This window comes from Pristiophorus japonicus, chromosome 2, assembly GCF_044704955.1.
Source record: "Pristiophorus japonicus isolate sPriJap1 chromosome 2, sPriJap1.hap1, whole genome shotgun sequence".
NCBI classification, from domain to species: Eukaryota; Metazoa; Chordata; class Chondrichthyes; family Pristiophoridae; genus Pristiophorus; species Pristiophorus japonicus.
In genome coordinates this window covers 63,629,756-63,649,087 of record NC_091978.1, presented here as the reverse complement: position 1 = coordinate 63,649,087, position 19,332 = coordinate 63,629,756, and positions in this window count along the sequence as shown.

The window sequence follows — 19,332 nt, the reverse complement described above, 5'->3', positions numbered from 1 at the left end:
TACATTACCCCCAATACCATGTGCCTTAATTTTTCACACTAATCTCTTGTGTGGGACCTTGTCAAAAGCCTTTTGAAAGTCCAAATACCCCACATCCACTGTTTCTCCCTTATCCACTCTATTCGTTACATCCTCAAAAAACTCTAGAAGATTTGTCAAGCATTATTTCCCTTTCATAAATCCATGTTGACTTGGACCGATCCTGTCACTGCTTTCCAAATGCGCTGCTATTACATCTTTAATAATTGATTCCAGCATTTTCCCCACCACCGTCAGGCTAACCAGTCTATAATTCCGTGTTTTCTCTCTCCCTCCTTTTTAAAAAGTGTGGTTATTTTAGCTATGCTCCAATCCATAGGAACTGAACCAGAGTCGATGGAATGTTGGAAAATGACCACCAATGCATCTACTATTTCTAGAGCCACTTCCTTAAGTACTCTGGGATGCAGACTATCAGGCACTGGGGATTTATCGGCCTTCAGTCCCTTCAATTTTCCTAACACCATTTCCTGACTAATACGGATTTCCCTCAGTTCCTCCTTCTTGCTAGACCTTTGGTCCCCTAGTATGTTCGGGAGGTTATTCGTGTCTTCCTTAGTGAAGACAGAACCAAAGTATTTGTTCAATTGGTCTGCCATTTCCTTGTTCCCCATTATGAATTCACCTGATTCTGACTGCAAGGGACCTACATTAGTCTTCACTAATCTTTTTTTCTTCACATATCTATAGAAGCTTTTACAGTCCATTTTGATGTTCCCTGCAAGCTTATGCTCATACTCTATTTTCCCCGCCTAATTAAACCCTTAGACCTCCTCTGCTGAATTCTAAATTTCTCCCAGTCCTCAGGTTTGCTGCTTTTTATACATCAATACACAATACAATATACATCAATGATTTAGATGAAGGAATTGAGTGCAATATCTCCAAGTTTGCAGATGACACAAAGATTAGTGGGAAAGCGGATTGTGTAGAGGACACAGAGAGGCTGCAAAGAGATTTAGATAGGTTAAGCGAAAGGGCTAAGGTTTGGCAGATGGAATACAATGTCGGAAAATGTGAGGTCATCCACCTTGGGAAAAAAAAATAGTAAAAGGGAATATTATTTGAATGGGGAGAAATTACAACATGCTGCGGTGCAGAGGGACCTGGGGGTCCTTGTGCATGAATCCCAAAAGTTAGTTTGCAGGTGCAGCAGGAAATCAGGAAGGCAAATGGAATGTTGGCCTTCATTGCGAGAGGGATGGAGTACAAAAGCAGGGAGGTCCTGCTGCAACTATACAGGGTATTGGTGAGGCCGTACCTGGAGTACTGCGTGCAGTTTTGGCCACCTTACCTACGGAAGGATATACTAGCCTTGGAGAGGGTACAGAGACGATTCACTAGGCTGATTCCGGAGATGAGGGGGTTACCTTATGATGATAGATTGAGTAGACTGGGTCTTTACTCGTTGGAGTTCAGAAGGATGAGGGATGATCTTATAGAAACATTTAAAATAATGAAAGGGATAGACAAGATAGAGGCAGAGAGGTTGTTTCCACTGGTCGGGGAGATTAGAACTAGGGGGCACAGCCTCAAAATACGGGGGAGCCAATTTAAAACCGAGTTGAGAAGGAATTTCTTCTCCCAGAGGATTGTGAATCTGTGGAATTCTCTGCCCAAGGAAGCAGTTGAGGCTAGCTCATTGAATGTATTCAAGTCACGGATAGATAGATTTTTAACCAATAAGGGAATTAAGGGTTATGGGGAGCGGGCGGGTAAGTGGAGCTGAGTCCATGGCCAGATCAGCCATGATCTTTTTAAATGGCGGAGTAGGCTCGAGGGGCTAGATGGCCTACTCCTGTTCCTAATTCTTATGTTCTTATGTTCTTAGGTTCTGAACATGTGAGCTCAAAGTAAAGTGTGACCTTAGTCTTTTATTGCAGGTCTCCAGAGTGCCTCTCCAACCTGTGAAGCCTCCTTAAATACCTGTGCTCCCAAGGGATTATGGGATCCCTTGGGACTCCAGGGGATGAGCCCTCTGCTGGCTGTACAGAGTAAATAGAGTTTACATATATAACAGCCCAAATTCTCATCTGGGATGGAGCAGCCGGGCCTTCCACCGACATTCCCTACATCTTTTCGGCATATCCAGAGGAATTCCCAGGCTACCCTGGAAATTCTGCCCTGTATGCTACCCAACAGAACTGGTACAGGTTTGCACTGATATAATTGGCATCACGGAGACCTGCGGCTCCAGGGTGATCAAGGCTGGGAATTCAACATCCAGGGGTATTCAACATTCAGGAAGGATAGACAGAAAGGAAAAGGAGGCGGGGTGGCGTTTCTGGTTAAAGAGGAAATTAATGCAATAGTAAGGAAGGACATTAGCTTGGATGATGTGGAATCGGTATTGGTGAAGCTGCGGAATACCAAAGGGCAGAAAACATTAGTGGGAGTTGTGCACAGACCACCAAACAGTAGTAGTGAGGTTGGGGACAGCATCAAACAAGAAATTAGGGATGCATGCAATAAACGTACAGAAGTTATCATGTGTGACTTTAATCTGCATATAGATTGGGCGAACCAAACTGGTAGCAATACGGTGGAGGAGGATTTCCTCGAGTGTATTAGGGATGGTTTTCTGGACCAATATGTCGAGGAACCAACTAGAGGGCTGGCCATCCTAGACTGGGTGATGTGTAATGAGAAAGGACTAATTAGCAATCTTGTTGTGCGAGGCCCCTTAGGGAAAAGTGACCATAATATGGTAGAATTCTTTATTAAGATGGAGAGTGATACAGTTAATTCAGAGACTAGGGTCCTGAACTTAAGGAAAGATAACTTCGATGTTATGAGATGTGAATTGGCTCGACTAGACTGGCAGATGATACTTAAAGGGTTGACGCTGGATAGGCAATGGCAGACATTTAAAGATTACATGGAGGAACTTCAACAATTGTACATCCCTGTCGGGAGTAAAAAAAAAAGGAAGGTGGCTCAACAGTGGCTAACAAGGGAAATTAAGGATCGTGTTAAATCCAAGGAAGAGGCATATAAATTGGCCAGAAAAAGCAGCAAACCTGAGGACTGGGAGAAATTTAGAATTCAGCAGAGGAGGACAAAGAGTTTAATTGGGACGGGGAAAATAGAGTATGAGAGGAAGCTTGCTGGGAACATAAAAACTGACTGCAAAAGCTTCTATATATATATATATATATATATATATATGTGAGGAGAAAAAGATTAGTGAAGACAAACATAGTCTTGCAGTCAGATTTTATAATTTATAATGGGGAACAAAGAAATGGCAGACCAATTGAACAAATACTTTGGTTCTGACTTCACGAAGGAAGACACAAATAATCTTCTGGAAGAAATGGGGACCGAGGGTCTAGTGAGAAGGAGGAACTGAAGGAAACCCTTATTAGTCAGGAAATTGTGTTCGGGAAATTGATGGGATTGAAGACCCATAAATCCCGGGGCCTGATAGCCTGCATCTCAGAGTACTTAAGGAAGTGGCTCTAGAAATAGTGGATGCATTGGTGATCATGGGTGTCATGGTACATCAGTCATTCAAAGTTGGCATGCAGGTACAGCAGGCGGTGAAGAAGGCAAATGGTATGTTGGCCTTCATAGCTAGGGGATTTGAGTATAGGAGCAGGGAAGTCTTACTGCAGTTGTACAGGGCCTAGGTGAGGCCTCATCTGGAATATTGTGTTCAGTTTTGGGCTCCTAATCTGAGGAAGGATGTTTTTGCTGTTGAGGGAGTGTAGCGAAGTTTCACCAGACTGATTCCTGGGATGGCTGGACTGACAGATGAGGAGAGACTGGATCGACTGTGTTGTGTATGCATGACTGTTTACTGTGTGATGTCTGCAACACGGAATGTACCCTCATACTGCACACACCTTACTGGTGCACCAGAGGGTGCTGCTGCTGGAGACCTAGTGGTTGCCTGCACACGGCAGGTAACCCAGTATAAAAGGGAACTCACAGCTTGTTGTCGGCACTCAGGAGCTGCAAATAAAGGACTGCAGGTCTCGACAGTTTAAGTATCATACCCTGACTCGTGGAGTCATTACTAAAGGTGCCTATATGCTCAACAACTGGTGACGGGAGTACGAGTTGATGAACTACACACTCAACATGTCTAACCTCAGAAACCTTCAGCAATTTACAGAGGGGGAAGATTGGAACACTTCTTTATAGCCAATGACCTGGACAGGGACACACCGGCTACACTACCGAACAAACGCAGGGCCATCCTGCTTATCAGTTGTGGGCCCACCATCTACGGTCTCGTCAGGGACTTACTAGCCCTGGAGAAAACAACCACCAAGAGCTATGAGGAACTTGTAACAATCATACAGGAACAACTAAAATCGAAAGAAAGCATCCTCACAGCCAGGCACCTGTTCTACACTTACCGGCGACCTGAGAGCCAAGAAATTGCCAAGTATGTTGCACACTTAAGAAGACTAGCTGCACCGTGTGATTTTGGCGACCACCTTAATGAAGCACTAAGGGACATATTTGTCATCGGAATCGGCCACGAAGGCCTCCTACACAAATTGCTCTCGGCTGACATCACGGTCACCCTGCAGAGAACAATTCGAGTGAGCCAGGCCTACGTGGTTTCGGCCGGCGACTCCAGGCGAATACTGACCCAGGACTCTAAACCGGCGAGCACAGTGCACTGCATGGATACTTCTAAAGGCAGAAATGCTGCCCCGAGTCCCGCAACCCTGAGTCCACCACATGGGGCAAACCAGATGGCCCCGCGCTGGCGCTGTGGAGGAAACCACAGGGTCCACCAGTGCCGCTACAAAGACTATGCATGCAAAGGCTGCAAAGAGAAAGGGCACCTTCAGAGAATGTGCAGAAAAGGTTGTACTCACCACGTCTCTGATGAGTTGGCTGATCACTGGGGCTCCGACACAGATGAAGATGAAACTGCTCACACCCTGGAAGAAGAGTATAGAATCTTTACCTGCTCCACCGGAAGTTCTCCGTGGACGATGGAAGTGGACATCGATGTGGTCATGGAGATCGACACAGGGGCGAGCCAGTCTGTTATGAGCCAAATGACCTTTCAAAAAATTTGGATGAATCTTGCCACTCGACCAAAACTGTCTCCTGTCCAGGCAAAGCTGCTCACCTATACCAAAGGAAAAATCCAAATCGTTGGCAGTGTAGAAGTCCAGGTCTCCCAGGACAGCGTGTTGAACAAACTCCCCCTGTGGATTTTAGCCGGCGGCGGTCCCATGCTGCTGGGCAGGAATTGGATGAACCGGGTCCACATCAGGCAAAGTGGCCCTGTGGAAGAAAAGACCACCACAGCCCTCCTGCAGGAAAGCCATGAAATGGCTGTAGTACCAGCAGCACAAGGAGAAACACGTAATCAAAATGGCCACCGCCATGCCACCAATCAGCATGGAGGAGCATCGCATGACACCGAGCGGCCAATCAGATTTGAAGGCTCCCTTAAAGGAGACCGGTAACAAAAGAAATTTAAAGGGGAAGTTTCAACTATTTTAGTACACGGACTTTAAAGCTAAAGATGCAATTAAAGGGTGCAAGTATGAAAATGTATGCAATGTAACAATGAATTCTGATGCTGGTTTAACTAATGTGACTAATGAGATGAATGCAGGTGTCAGTAAGGTTAAGAACAAGTTTATCATGCTTAACAATAATGATAGAGATTGTGAAATGCCTAATGTAACCATGTCTGTTGAAACCAGGATACCCATAAGTGATGCAAATGCTAGAATGTATAATGCAGGCTCGACTATGTGTGATCAGAGCCAAGGTGTCATGTATACCAGTAGGACATTGCTAAATGACATTGGGTCCTAAAGGGACCATACTGATATCAATGGAATCCCCCTGTGGGAGACCCCCAGGTCCAGCAGGCTACCTGACCATGTAGCCTGGACCTTTGGAACGAATGTGATGCCCCTTGCGGGACAAACACACAGGCAGAGAGAGCAGACCCACTACAGGGACAGTGGTCAATGGGCAGCCCAGCCACCACCAATGGCAACCTGCACCAGACCAGCCCTACAGCCCCTGGCCACCAAGGCCAACACCAGGTGTATGAGGCCAATACCCTCCAGCTTCCCTGACAAACCCTGGGATGACCTGACCCTCATCCCAACTGGTGGACAAGGAGCCCATCCAGTCTTGTGGCCCTGCCCACCACCTCACAACTACCCACATCACAGTGTATACACACCACCCACTGCTGCCATGGCTACCCCCCCTGAGGGATCTCACAACAGTGAAACCCACTTGGTTTGTGTGTGGGGGAGGGGAAACGTACGAGGCCAGCCTCAAGCACAGGGGTCACACCTGGCAACCACACAACCCTCACCACAACCTCCCATAGCTCACCACTGATCGCCTCCCCTGGTCATGACAATAAGGATGTGAAAAATGCTCGGGGGGGAGTATTGTTGTGTATGCACGACTGTTTACTGTGTGATGCCTGTAACACTGTTATACCACATTGAATGTACCCTTATTTTGCACACACCTTATCGGTACACCAGAAAGTGCTGCTGCTGGTTTCCTAAGGGTTGCCTGCACACGGCAGGTAACCCAGTATAAAAGGGAACTCACAGCTTGTTGTCGGCATTCAGGAGCTGCAAATAAAGGACTAGAGGTCTCGACAGTTTAAGTTTCATACCCTGCCTCATGGAGTCATTACTAAAGGTGCCTACATACACTACAGACTGGGCCTTTATTCACTGGAGTTTAGAAGGATGAAAGGGGATCTCATAGAAATATATAAAATTCTGACTGGACTGGACAGGTTAGATGCAGGAAGAATGTTCCCGATGTTGGGGAAGTCCAGAACCAGGGGACACAGTCTAAGGATAAGGCGTAAGCCATTTAGGACTGAGATGAGGAGAAACTTCTTCACTCAGAGAGTCGTTAACCTGTGGAATTCCCTACCGCAGAGAGTTATTGATGCCAGTTCATTGGATATATTCAAGAGGGAGTTAGATATGGCCCTTATGGTTAAAGGGATCAAGAGGTATGGAGAGAAAGCAGGAAAGGGGTACTGAGGTGGATGATCAGCCATGATCTTATTGAATGATGGCGCAGGCTCGAAGGGCCGAATGGCCTACTCCTGCACCTATTTTCTATGTTTCTATGTTTCTAAGGTGGCCACAGAGAAAGCTAATCATTGCCTTTGAAATTACAGAAATTTGGAGGAAAGAAAAAGATTCTTTGAAAATTTTCTTCAGCCTGGGAAGGGCCTCGTTGACCCCTTGACAGAGCAGTTGGGTGCTGTTCCAACTTACACCGACAGAACAGGGTAGATGCTTCTGCACCTCACACGCTTGGGCCACACACCCCGAACATTTAAATGACCTGTTCTCAGGATGTGGGATGCAGGCTGCACTTCTGCAAGTGGAGATGGGACCCCAGAATTTTGGGGCTTGCCGTTTATTTTAGCATTACAGTACCTGTGCTGAAAACAAAACAAAACACAGGAATGCAGAAGTTTCCTTAACCTGTGAGCAATTTAAGGGTTATAAAACAATAAAGCTGACAACATTTAGAGGCTTTAGTCCTGAACCATACTTCACTTTCACAAATGTATCCTGTCCAATGGATTTTAATATAGTGGAAATTTCCAAAGGAAAACCTATTTCTTATTGATAGTACACTATTAGTACATTTTGGGGGAAAAAATCAAATAGTTTACCATGATTTAGTTTTGGAACCCCTGCCTTGACCCCAAAACATAATAAAAACTGATGGATGTTGCACAGTTGATGAAAAAACTGCACACCTCAGAGGAAGAAAATGTTTTGGTTTCAAAAAGTAAGAGAAAGTTGCCTCATTCAGCTTTTCCTAGAATATACGCTATTTTGGCAAGTTATTTGTTAATTTCAAGTTATTAGTGATTAGTTTTCCTGCTGAGGATCATTTTTGAAGCAAAAATCACTAAAAGCTTTAGTGAAAATCTCCACTTTCTAAAAAATGCAGCATATATTTTATGTATTTATTTTACTTTTGTGAACAAAAACACAAACTCGTCCAGCTGCTAAATGAGGGCTGCCATCTTGGATCCTGGCCAGTTTGAGAAGCTGCAGCTGCACATTCCTGCCCCACACAGCCTTGCCCCCATTTCCCTGTCAGCACACGGTACAGGGATGGACAGGCTCGGCTCACTGCCACATCTGTCACTGCGCCTGACCCTGGACGACCACCAAGGCCAGCAGGACTGGCTGTCTAAAGACTGCTGTATGTAAAAAGCAATTTCCACGAAAAACATTAGAATCATTTACTTTAAGTATAGACTATAAGGTGAGTATTGCCTACGACTCTACGTGAAAAAAACTGACCGCAAACAGCTGTATTTCACCTTGGGGTGATTCAAGTATACGCACCTCAAACTGAGCACAACGGTCGTCTTGTACATAGGCTCATTATATATTAGAGTATTACCTCACTTTGCTGGAATCTGAGAGCAGTTTCCAAGATTCTAACAGGTTCCAGGCAAAACACTCCAGTCTGTTGTGAAAATGACTCTGTTTAAAAATGTATATTATGTACATCCTTCAGCGAAGACCATCTGTTCTTCCTATTCTGATAGCCACTGGTTGATACTTTTTAAGTATCCAGGGATGTCAGAGATGCATCTTGAACTCCTGAACCATAGAATCATTAACCTCTGGCTAAACTTTCTCATTCTAATCTTACACACACTCACGCATCAAAACAAAAATATGTCAACATCGATTTGCAAAAAAGTGATTATTTTTATAGGTTTTTTTGCACCTTTTCTGGCTTACTGTCTTATTTAGAGTCAGTGTTATTTCAAGCATTTTATTTTGTTTTGCTTGAGAAGGTTCGATATATAAAGACTTTTTTCTCCTGTATATAGAAGGTGGCATAACAGCAGAGTGCAACCGGAGGCAACTGTGATACAGACAGATGTCTCATGAATTTGACCCGAATGGTTGATGGGAAACATAGAAAGATTTAAAGGAATTTTACTGGGCTAACTGACAGCCAACAAGGTATTAGAAGGGGCAGATCCTTCCTGACTAATCTCCTTGATTTTTTTTTTAAGTCACATCGCAAATAGTTGCTGGAAAGCCCTGTGATTGTATACCTGGAATGGGTTTCTGGGTGGGGCACTGGAGAATAAAAACAATGGAATCATTCAAGAGGCAGTAAGACGTGGAGATTGGGGATCATAGGATTCTATGAAAGGATGAGCTAGATGAGCCAATGGCCTACCTTATCTGCACTTTTTGTGATCTTTGAGTATTCATGGACATGCTCGGCAACTCAAAGGCTATAAGCAGAATTAAAATGGGAAAAACATATGAATGCTTGAAATCAGCAATAAAATCAGAATTAAAATAAGAAATAAGCATACGATGGTTTACTCTGATTTTGAACTTCTGTGCACTGAGGGAGTTTCTATTGATAACATTATTTAGAAGAGAGTTACACAAATAGGAGAAGTAGCTGATAAAGCTTCAGTTTATATCAAACATTTTGATGCAATACAATGTTGAGATATAGCTACAGTGTTCCTGTGATAGAGGCATAAGGCAAACAAACTGGGAATTTTAAGAATCTGTACCATACATAATTAAGGATGCAATATTCAAGCTAATAACGGTTATGGGAATAAAGGGAAGATCTACTTACACAATGAATGTTGCTCTGAGATTCAGTGTTCGACCATATCAAGTGGGGCCTTAGCAACATAGTATAAGGCCAGACCATATCTTTAAAAAATTTGTTCTTGGCATATGCGCAAAGCTGGAAAGACCGTGTTTATTGCCCATCCCTAGTTGCTCTGCGAAGGTAGTAATGGACTTTCTTGAACCACTGCAGTCCTTGTGGTTATAATGCTCCCATAACGGTGTTAAGTAGGAAATTCCAGGATTTAATGCTCAAAATTGGCCATGAGTTGCTCCATTTTTTTTGGAGCAACTTGATTTTTCTGGAGTATCTTAAAAATCCCCATTTTGCACATTCAATTTGCGCCAGTGTAAGTGAGTTGGTTAGGGTTTTTTTAGGTTTTTTTTCTGTCAAAAGGGGGCGATACCAGCCACCTACGCCAGTTTTAGCCATTTAGGCCACTTTGGCCAGCTAATAGTTACTCCAAATCTACTTAAGCCAGTGTAAGTGGTCACTTTAGAAAACCCTTGCAGAGAGTTCAGGAATCCGCATAAGTAAGTACATTCTAAAGCACCAAGATTTACAAAGCACTAAACAAAGCACAAAAAGTAATAAGCAATCAATAACAAATAAAAAATAGAAGTTCTATCTTTATCTGACCACTTGGCCAGGGATAAGGACGGATGACCCGAGATCACTCGGCCAGGGATAGGGTTGGCAACTGCGAGCATCGGGACCCTCTCACAGGCTGCAGGACGCGCTGGGGGCAAGGAGCTACTGCGCATGCGCGCGCACTCTAACGTGCATGTGCAGACGTCCCGGCACTGTTTTCAGCGCCAGGACGCTGGCTCCGCCCTAAATCCACTGGCCACACTACGCCACCACCGAGGAGAGGCCGGACAGCGGCCACAGTCGGGAGGAAGATTTTCGGTGCGCTTGGAGGCAGACAAAAGCGGTGCACCTCGGGTGAGTGCACCAAAAATCGGCAGGGGCCAATTTTGAGCCCATTGACGTAGTAATAATATAGGTCCAAGTCGGAGTGACTCGGAGGGTAGCTTGGAGGTGATAGTGTTCCTAAAACGTTGGAGCTCTTGTCCAACTTGGTGTGGAGGTCGCAGGGGAGGGAATTGCTGTTGAAATATATATATATCTATTGTCATGGAATGTATAAAAATTCTATGTTGACAAAAGTATGTCTTTTATTCAATGAAAGTATTTATATTTCCCAGCAATTTCTTTAGGGTAGAAATTCAGTTTTGCCCCAAAATCACACACTCCACTTTCATCCGGAGATGCTAAGGGGCGGACGCCTCAGTAGCGCTGTGCACTGGGCCGCACAGTGCTGCCTGCATACAAGGGGCCCTTCCCTCGACTCTGCAAAGTAAAGAGGGACCTGCCTGGACCACCATGGAGCGGGGCTGCCACACGATCAGCCTGGCACTCAAGAAGAGTACCGGACTGAGCGATCGCAGCCTGGACTCCACGAATAAACCGGATCAACAGCGCCAACAAGAAGGTAGGTTTTTAAAAAATTTTCACTCAACCACCTCGCCTTTAACTTTTGCTCCGGTAGCGGTCGGTGTTTTCACCCGGTGCTGCTGCAGGGGACAAAAGTGAGTTTTGGGGCTGGGCTACTAACGGAGCGATGCGCACGGCGATGATGTCACAATCTCCGAGCGCAGGAGATCGGAACACAAAGCCGGAACAACGCCGCTCAACTTCCGCCCAATTTGGCAGGATTCGTTAACAGTGTCATACCAGGTCAGTAACTCATTTGCATGCTAACGGGAAGTGCAAATGAGTTGAATTTCTAGCCCATTGTGTTACATTGGCCCAGAATTTGTTGGGAAAATACACACGCCGTTATTAGTGTGTAAAAAAAAGCAGCAATCTGTGGCGAGGAAGAGACATACCACTAGACTTTTCCAAGAGCCGCTCAACTCCCAATTGCCCGCCCAAAAAAAAGGCTAACATTTTGCAACTGACGCTGGCGAGAATTTCCATAGTTAAGTTAAAAATAATCGCCCGGTGAGAAAATGGATCTTGCACCAATATGCTTGGTAGTTTCTCGGCAGTTAAAGGCGAAACTAAATGAAACGGGCGGTTCTTAAAATGTTTTTAAAAATTTACTCCGAGGCTGCGGTTGGGCCTAAGGAGGGGGGAAAACTTATTTAAAAATTTCAGTAAAAAGAAAAAGAACAAGTTAAAAAAACACTCCCAAGACAGTTTTAAAGCTAATCGCCGTTTTATAATTAAAAACAAATAAATAAAGAACCTTTAACTTACCTTTCTTTGCAGAGTACTCACCTACCGCCCTGTTTAAGCAGCTTTCACAGGGCGGTTCCCTCGTCGATCTGGACGGGCTTCCGTTGAGGCCAAACTTACACCCTGGCAATTTTCTCAGCGGTGCACGTCGACAGTTTGCTCCAGATGGGCGCTTCGAGACTTGGGCAGTACCATTCAAAAACTAAGCGAAACTTTCGCCCGGCGGTTTCTCTTCCAAAAAACAGCTGTACCGCTGAGAAAAACGCCAAAAATGAAGGTGAAAGTCTAGCCCGTACTGTGAGTTGCAAATCGTCACAAATTGCTGAAGGATTTGCGCCACTCTGGCATTAGCCTTGCAAAAATGGGAGTCCGCCATTAACAACCCTCCATACCACCCAGTGTATTTCAAGAAATTGCTACATTTGCACTGTTAAAATTATTTAAACTTGCTGCAGAAAGTTAGCACTGGTATTTAACAATGTAATGACACTTTTAATGACAAGATTTATGTTCTTGTAATAACACTCAACCTTGGAGTTCCAGAAAGGGAACAACTGGAACTGCAGAGTCTCAATCCTATACTTAATAAATTCTTCCGAGAGGAATTAAAATTTAAATTTTTTTTTCAACTTTTCCTTTCTGTCACTTTTTTCTCTGTTGGTCCCGTCATTCACCGATCTCCCAGATGCCCCATCGACCATGCCGCATCGTTATTAGCTCGCACTTCTAGCAATCTGTGAGGAAAAAAATCCAACTCACGGGACACGCCACGAGATGCCCTCCTTCAACAAATTCTGGGTTTTGCTGGCTCAGCAGGCTGAGACAAGAGAAATTATAATGGGGAATATGGATATGGCAGAAAAATTGAACAAATACTTTTGTGTCTGTCTTCACGAAAGAAAATGCAAAAATCTTGCCGGAAATAGTGGAGAACCAAAGGTCTACTGAGAATGAGAAACTGAAAGAAATTAGTATTAGTAAAAAAATAGTACTGGAGGAAATAATGGGTCTGAAAGCTGATTAATCCCCTGGACCTGATGGCCTACATCCTAAGGTTTTGAAAGAGGTATGTGTAAAATAGTGGATGCATTGGTTGTCATCTTCCAAAATTCCATAGATTCGAGAACAGGGGATTCCTGCAGATTGGATGGCAGCAAATGTAACCCCAATATTTAAGAAAGGAGGGGAGAGAAAACAGGGAACTACAGACCAGTTAGCCTGACATCACTGATGGGGAAAATGCTGGAATCTATTATTAAGAACGTGGAAATAGGGCACTTAGAAAAGAATAATAAGAGTGGGCAGAGTCAACACGGATTTCTGAAAGGGAAATCAGGTTTGATAAATCTGTTAGAGTTCTTTGAGGTTGTAACTAGCAGAATAGATTAGGGGGGGGGGAACCAGTGGATGTGGTGTATTTGGATTTTCAGAATTCATTCGATAAGGTGACACACAAGGGGTTATTAAACAAAATGAGGGCTCATGGGATTGGGGGTAATATACCAGCACAGATAGATTAATGGAGAGAAAACAGAGAGTGCGGTACCACAAGGATCAGTGCTTGGGCCTCAGCTATTCACAACATAAAGCAATGATTTGGATGAGGGGACCAAATGTAATATATCTGAGTTTGTTGATGATACAAAGTGAGGTGGGAATGTAAGTTGTGAGGATGATGCAAAGAGGCTTCAAGGGTATATAGACAGGCTAAGTGAATGGGCAAGAACATGGCAAATGGAATATAATGTGAAGAAATGTGAAGTTATCCACTTTGGTAGGGAAAATAGAAAAGCAGAGTATTTTTTAAATGGTGAGAGATTGGGAAATGTCAGCGTTCAGAGGGACCTGGGTGACCTTGTACATGAAACACTGAAAGTTAACATGCAGGTTCAGCAAGCAATTAAGAAAGTAAATCGTATGTTGGCCTTTATTACAAGAGGGTTTGAATATAAGAGTAAAGACGTCTTACTGCAATTATATAGGGTCCTATCTCTGTAATCTCCTCCAGCCCCAAACCCCCCCGCGATGTCTGCGTTCCTCTAATTCTGGTCTCTTGAGCATCCCTGATTATAATTGCTCAACCATTGGTGGCCATGCCTCCTGTTGTTCTGTTGCCTAGGCCCCAAGCTCCAGAACTCCCTGCGTAAACCTCTCTACCTCGCTTTCCTCCTTCAAGACGCTCCTTAAAACCTATTTCTTTTACTCATCTGCGCTAATTTCTACTTATGCGGCTCGGTGTCAAATTTTTCATCTCATAATACTCCTGTGAAGCGCCTTGTGACGTTATATAAATACAAGTTATTTTTGTTGGCGTTGGTGAGACCACACCTGGAGTATTGTGTACAGTTTTGGTCTCCTTACCAAAGGAAGGATATACTTGCCATAAAGGGAGTACAACGAAGATTCACCAGACTGATTCCTGGGATAGGGGAATTCTCCTATGAGGAGAGATTGAGCAGACTAGAGTTTAGAAGAATGAGAGGTGATCTCATTGAGACATACAAAATGCTTACAAGGCTTGACACGTTAAATGCCGGGAGGATGTATTACCTGGCTGGGGAGTCTAGAACCATGAGTCACAGTCTCATAATAAGGGGTCGGCTATTCAGGATTGAGATGAGGAGAAATTTCTTCACTCAGAGGGTTGTGAATCTTTGGAATTCTCTACCCCAGATGTTTGTGGAAGCTCAGTCGTTGAGAGCACATTGAAGTCAGAGATCGATAGATTTTTGGATGTTAAGGGAATCAAAGGATGTCATAGAATCATAGAAATTTACAGCACATAAGGAGGCCATTTCGACCCATCGTGTCCGTGCCGGCCGATCAAGAGCTATCCAGCCTAATCCCACTTTCCAGCGTTTGGTCCGTGGCCCTGTAGGTTACGGCACTTTAAGTGCACATCCAAGTATTTTTTAAATGTGGTGAGGGTTACTGTCTCTACCTCCCTTTCAGGCAGTGAGTTCCAGACCTCAACACCCTCTGGTTGAAGAAATTTCCTCTCATACCTCCTCTAAACCTCCACCCAATTACTTTAAATCTATGTCCCCTGGTTGTTGTCCTCTCTTCCTATCCACTCTACCCAGGCCCCTCGTAATTTTATTCACCTCAATCAGGTCTCCCCCCAGCTTCCTCTGTTCCAACAAAAACAGACCCAGCATCTCCAGGGTCCAAAATTGGTCAGCATACAGCCCGCGTACCATCGTCATATCTCCCAAAAATGCACTTTAGGTCAAAAAAACACCTACATACCGCTAACATACTGCTCAGCAGAATATTCATCATTGACATACCACCGAGCGGTAGGCACACCATCCGCCATGCAGGATCGTCCGCAAACCACCTAAAAAGTTAGATTTTCATCTCATACCGCCGACATACTGCCGGAGCTGCATACTGTCATGTATTTAACCATCTTGCAATGACATAGTCATGTAACTATAACTCATGTACACTGTACCTGTACCCTGGAAATGCACACTCTGACCACAGGGGGTGAACTTGTGGGAGTGAGCTCCTCACCTGGGTTTCCAGGTATAAAAGGGGAGGTCCCACCCAGGGTCAGCACTCCTTGGTCCTGGGAATAAAAGGTGAAGGTCACAGAGTGACCGTGTCTGATATATCTATGCCTCGTGTGAGTTTGTAGTAAGGTGCAGGGACACTACATTTGGCGACGAGAAACGGGAATCACCGAACCACGAGGATGGCCACCGGTGGCACAGAGGAACGTTACTGTGTGGGTGAGGACTGGGACGACTTCGTGGAAAGACTCCAGCAGAGCTTTGTCACAAAGGACTGGCTGAAAGAGACAGCGGCTGACAAGCGGAGGGCGCATCTACTGACCAGCTGCGGACCACAGACGTATGCGCTGATGAAAGACCTGCTCGCACCCCAAAAGCCGGTGGACAAGTCCTTTGAAGAGCTCAGCCAGCTGATCAGTGAGCATCTCAAGCCGGCGAGTAGCGTACACATGGCCCGACACCGGTTCTACTCTCACCAGCGTAGGGAGGGTCAAAATGTCTCGGACTTCGTGGCAGAACTGCGGCGCTTGGCCAGTCTCTGTAAGTTCTCCGATGCCTGCAGGGGGGAGATGTGAAGGGACTTTTTGATCGAGGGCATTAATCTTGCCGGCATTTTCAGGAAGCTCATAAAGACTAAGAACTTGACTTTAGAAGGGGCAGTGTTGATAGCTCAGACCTGTATGGCAGGGGAAGAAGAGACCAAGCTAATTTACGTGCGCAGCCCTGGTCCAAACGTGGCGACGGACCAGGGAGTTAACATGGTGAACACGGCTCGGGACCCCGCAGGCAGGTAAGGTTATTTCGAAACCGCCCGGGCAGCAACAGGCTCTAGGGTGGGCCCGCAACAAGGACAATGGAAAGGGGATCGGCAATTCATGCCATCACGAGGAACAATGCGCCCCGCGATGGGACCATTAACACCCACCATTAGAGTGCTTAGAAACAGCCAAATGGGCAATCAGAGAGGAATGCCTGGTAATAGTCCTTTTGTTAACGGTAATCTCAATCTCAGCTCATGCTGGAGGTGTGGGGGTAGAAATACTGCAAAAAGCTGCAGGTTCCAGCAATATACCTGTAGGATTTGTAATGTCAGTGGACACTTGGTCAGGATGTGCAAAAAGGCAGTAGCGAGGCTAATCTGCGAGACAGAGGAACCAGACGAGGGGTCTGCAATGCAGGATGAGGCCTGGGGTAAAGCCATGGATGCTGAAGTTCAGCGGGTTCATGTGGCTGACGTCCACAGCTCATACACTAAAATGCCACCCATGATGATGAAAGTCTTACTGAATGGCATCCCGGTGCATATGGAGCTGGATATGGGAGCTAGCCAGTCACTCATGAGCACCCAACAATTTGAGAGACTATGGCCACATAGAGCTAGCAGGCCAAAACTGGAACGTATTGAGACGCAGCTACGGACGTACACCAAAGCGATCATCCCCGTGCTGGGCAGTGCAAACTTGGTGGTAACACATAATGGATTACAGAACCGGCTGCCACTCTGGATCATTCCGGGAAATGGCCCCGCGCTTTTGGGGAGGAGTTGGCTAGCCGAGATGAATTGCAAATGGGGGGATGTGCACGCCATTTCATCCGTGGAGCGAAGTTCATGCTCACAGGTCCTGCAAAAATTCGGGTCACTGTTTCAACCTGGTGTCGGAATGTTCAAGGGCACTAAAGTAGTGATACGCATCACTCCAGACGCCAGTCCAGTGCACCACAAAGCCAGAGCGGTGCCGTATGTGATGCGTGAAAAAATTGAATGTGAACTGGACAGGCTGCTCAGAGAGGGCATAATTTCGGTCGTTGAATTCAGCAACTGGGCAAGTCCCATTGTTCCCGTTCTCAAAGCAGATGGCTCGGTTAGGATTTGTGGCGACTACAAAGCCACCATCAACCGAGTATCGCTGCAGGACCAATACCTGCTTCCGAGAGCAGAGGACCTTTTTGCCACGCTGGCAGGTGGCAAGCTGTTCATGAAGTTGGACCTCATTTCGGCCTACATGACTCAGGAACTGGCTGAAGAATCCAAGCTTCTGACCACCATCACGACGCACAAGGGATTATTCGTCTACAACAGGTGTCCGTTTGGCATTCGTTCGGCAGCAGCCATCTTTCAGAGAAACATGGAAAGCTTGCTCAAATCCATTCCTGGAACGATTGTATTCCAAGACGACATTCTCATAAACGGGTCGAGACACCGAAGAACACCTCCACAACCTGGAGGAGGTGCTACGCCGATTGGATCGGGTAGGCTTGCGGCTGAAAAAGGCCAAGTGTTTGTTTTTGGCCCCAGAGGTCAAGTTTTTGGGCAGGAGGGTTGCCGCAGACGGGATCCGGCCCACTGAATCAAAAATGGAGGCAATCCGCTGGGCGCCCAGGCCCGGCAACACGTCGGAGTTGCGATCATTCCTGGGACTTTTGAACTATTTTGGGAACTTTCTGCCGAACTTAAGCACATTGTTGGAGCCATTACACATGCTCCTGCGTAAAGGTTGTGATTGGTTTTGGGGGACTGTCAAGAATGGGCTTTCAATAAGGCGAGGAACCTGCTGTGTTCCAACAAACAGTTGACTTTGTGTGACCCTTGTAAAAATCTGGTCTTAACATGCGATGCGTCATCCTATGGGGTTGGGTGTGTGTTGCAGCAGGGTAACGATGCCGGCCGACTCCAACCGGTGGCTTATGCCTCCAGGTCGCTCTCCCAGGCAGAGCATGGATACGGCATGGTCGAGAAGGAAGCACTCGCGTGTGTTTATGGTGTGAAAAAGATGCACCAGTACCTTTTTGGTAGACAGTTCGAGCTAGAGACGGACCACAAGCCGTTAATATCCTTGTTGTCGGACAACGAGCCTGTCAACGCTAACGCGTCAGTTCGCATACAGCGCTGGGCTCTCACGCTGGCTGCGTATGACTACACCATATGGCACCAGCCAGGCACCGAAAATTGCACTGACGCACTCAGCAGGCTCCCACTGTCCACCATCGAAGGGGCTTCGGAGCAGAGCGCCGAGATGGTCATGGCCGTTGAAGCTTTTGACACTGCGGGCTTTCCCATCACAGCCCGCCAGATCAAACTCTGAACCAACAGGGACCCCCTCCTATCCATGATAAAGAAATGTGTCCTGACTGGGAATTGAGCGCTCGCACACAGGGCGTGCCCTGAGGAAGTCAGACCGTTTCAGAAACGGATAGATGAGCTCTCCATCCAAGCCGACTGCCTGCTATGGGGTAGCTGTGTAGTCATGCCCCAGAAAGGCAGAGAAGCGTTCATCAGGGAACTCCACAGCAAGCACCCTGGCATCGAGTTAATGAAGGCCATTGCCTGGTCACATGTATGGTGGCCGGGGATTGACTCAGACCTGGAACACTGGATTCAAAGGTGCACGACGTGTGCCCAGCTGGACAATGCCCCCAGGGAGGCCCCACTCAGCCCGTGGCCCTGGCCCACCAGACCATGGTCACGTATTCATGTAGACTATGTGGGCCCGTTCATGGGGAAAATGTTCCTGATCGTTGTCGATGCATACTCGAAGTGGATCGAGTGCATCATGTTGAACTCGTGCACGACATTCATCACCGTGGAGAGTCTGCGTACGGTTTTCGCGACCCATGGATTGCCGGACATCCTGGTCAGCGACAATGGCCCGTGTTTCACCAGCCATGAATTCCAGGAGTTTATGTCGGGCAATGGTGTCAAGCACGTCCGGACAGCGCCGTTCAAGCCGGCTTCCAATGGCAAGGCCGAACGGGCGGTCCAAGTCATAAAACAGGGCATGCTATGCAACCAAGGACCCTCCCTTCAGTAACGCTTATCGCGCCTTCTGCTGGCCTACAGGTCCAGCCCGTACTCGCTCACGGGAGTCCCGTCAGCGGAGCTCCTCATGAAACACACACTTAAAACGCATCT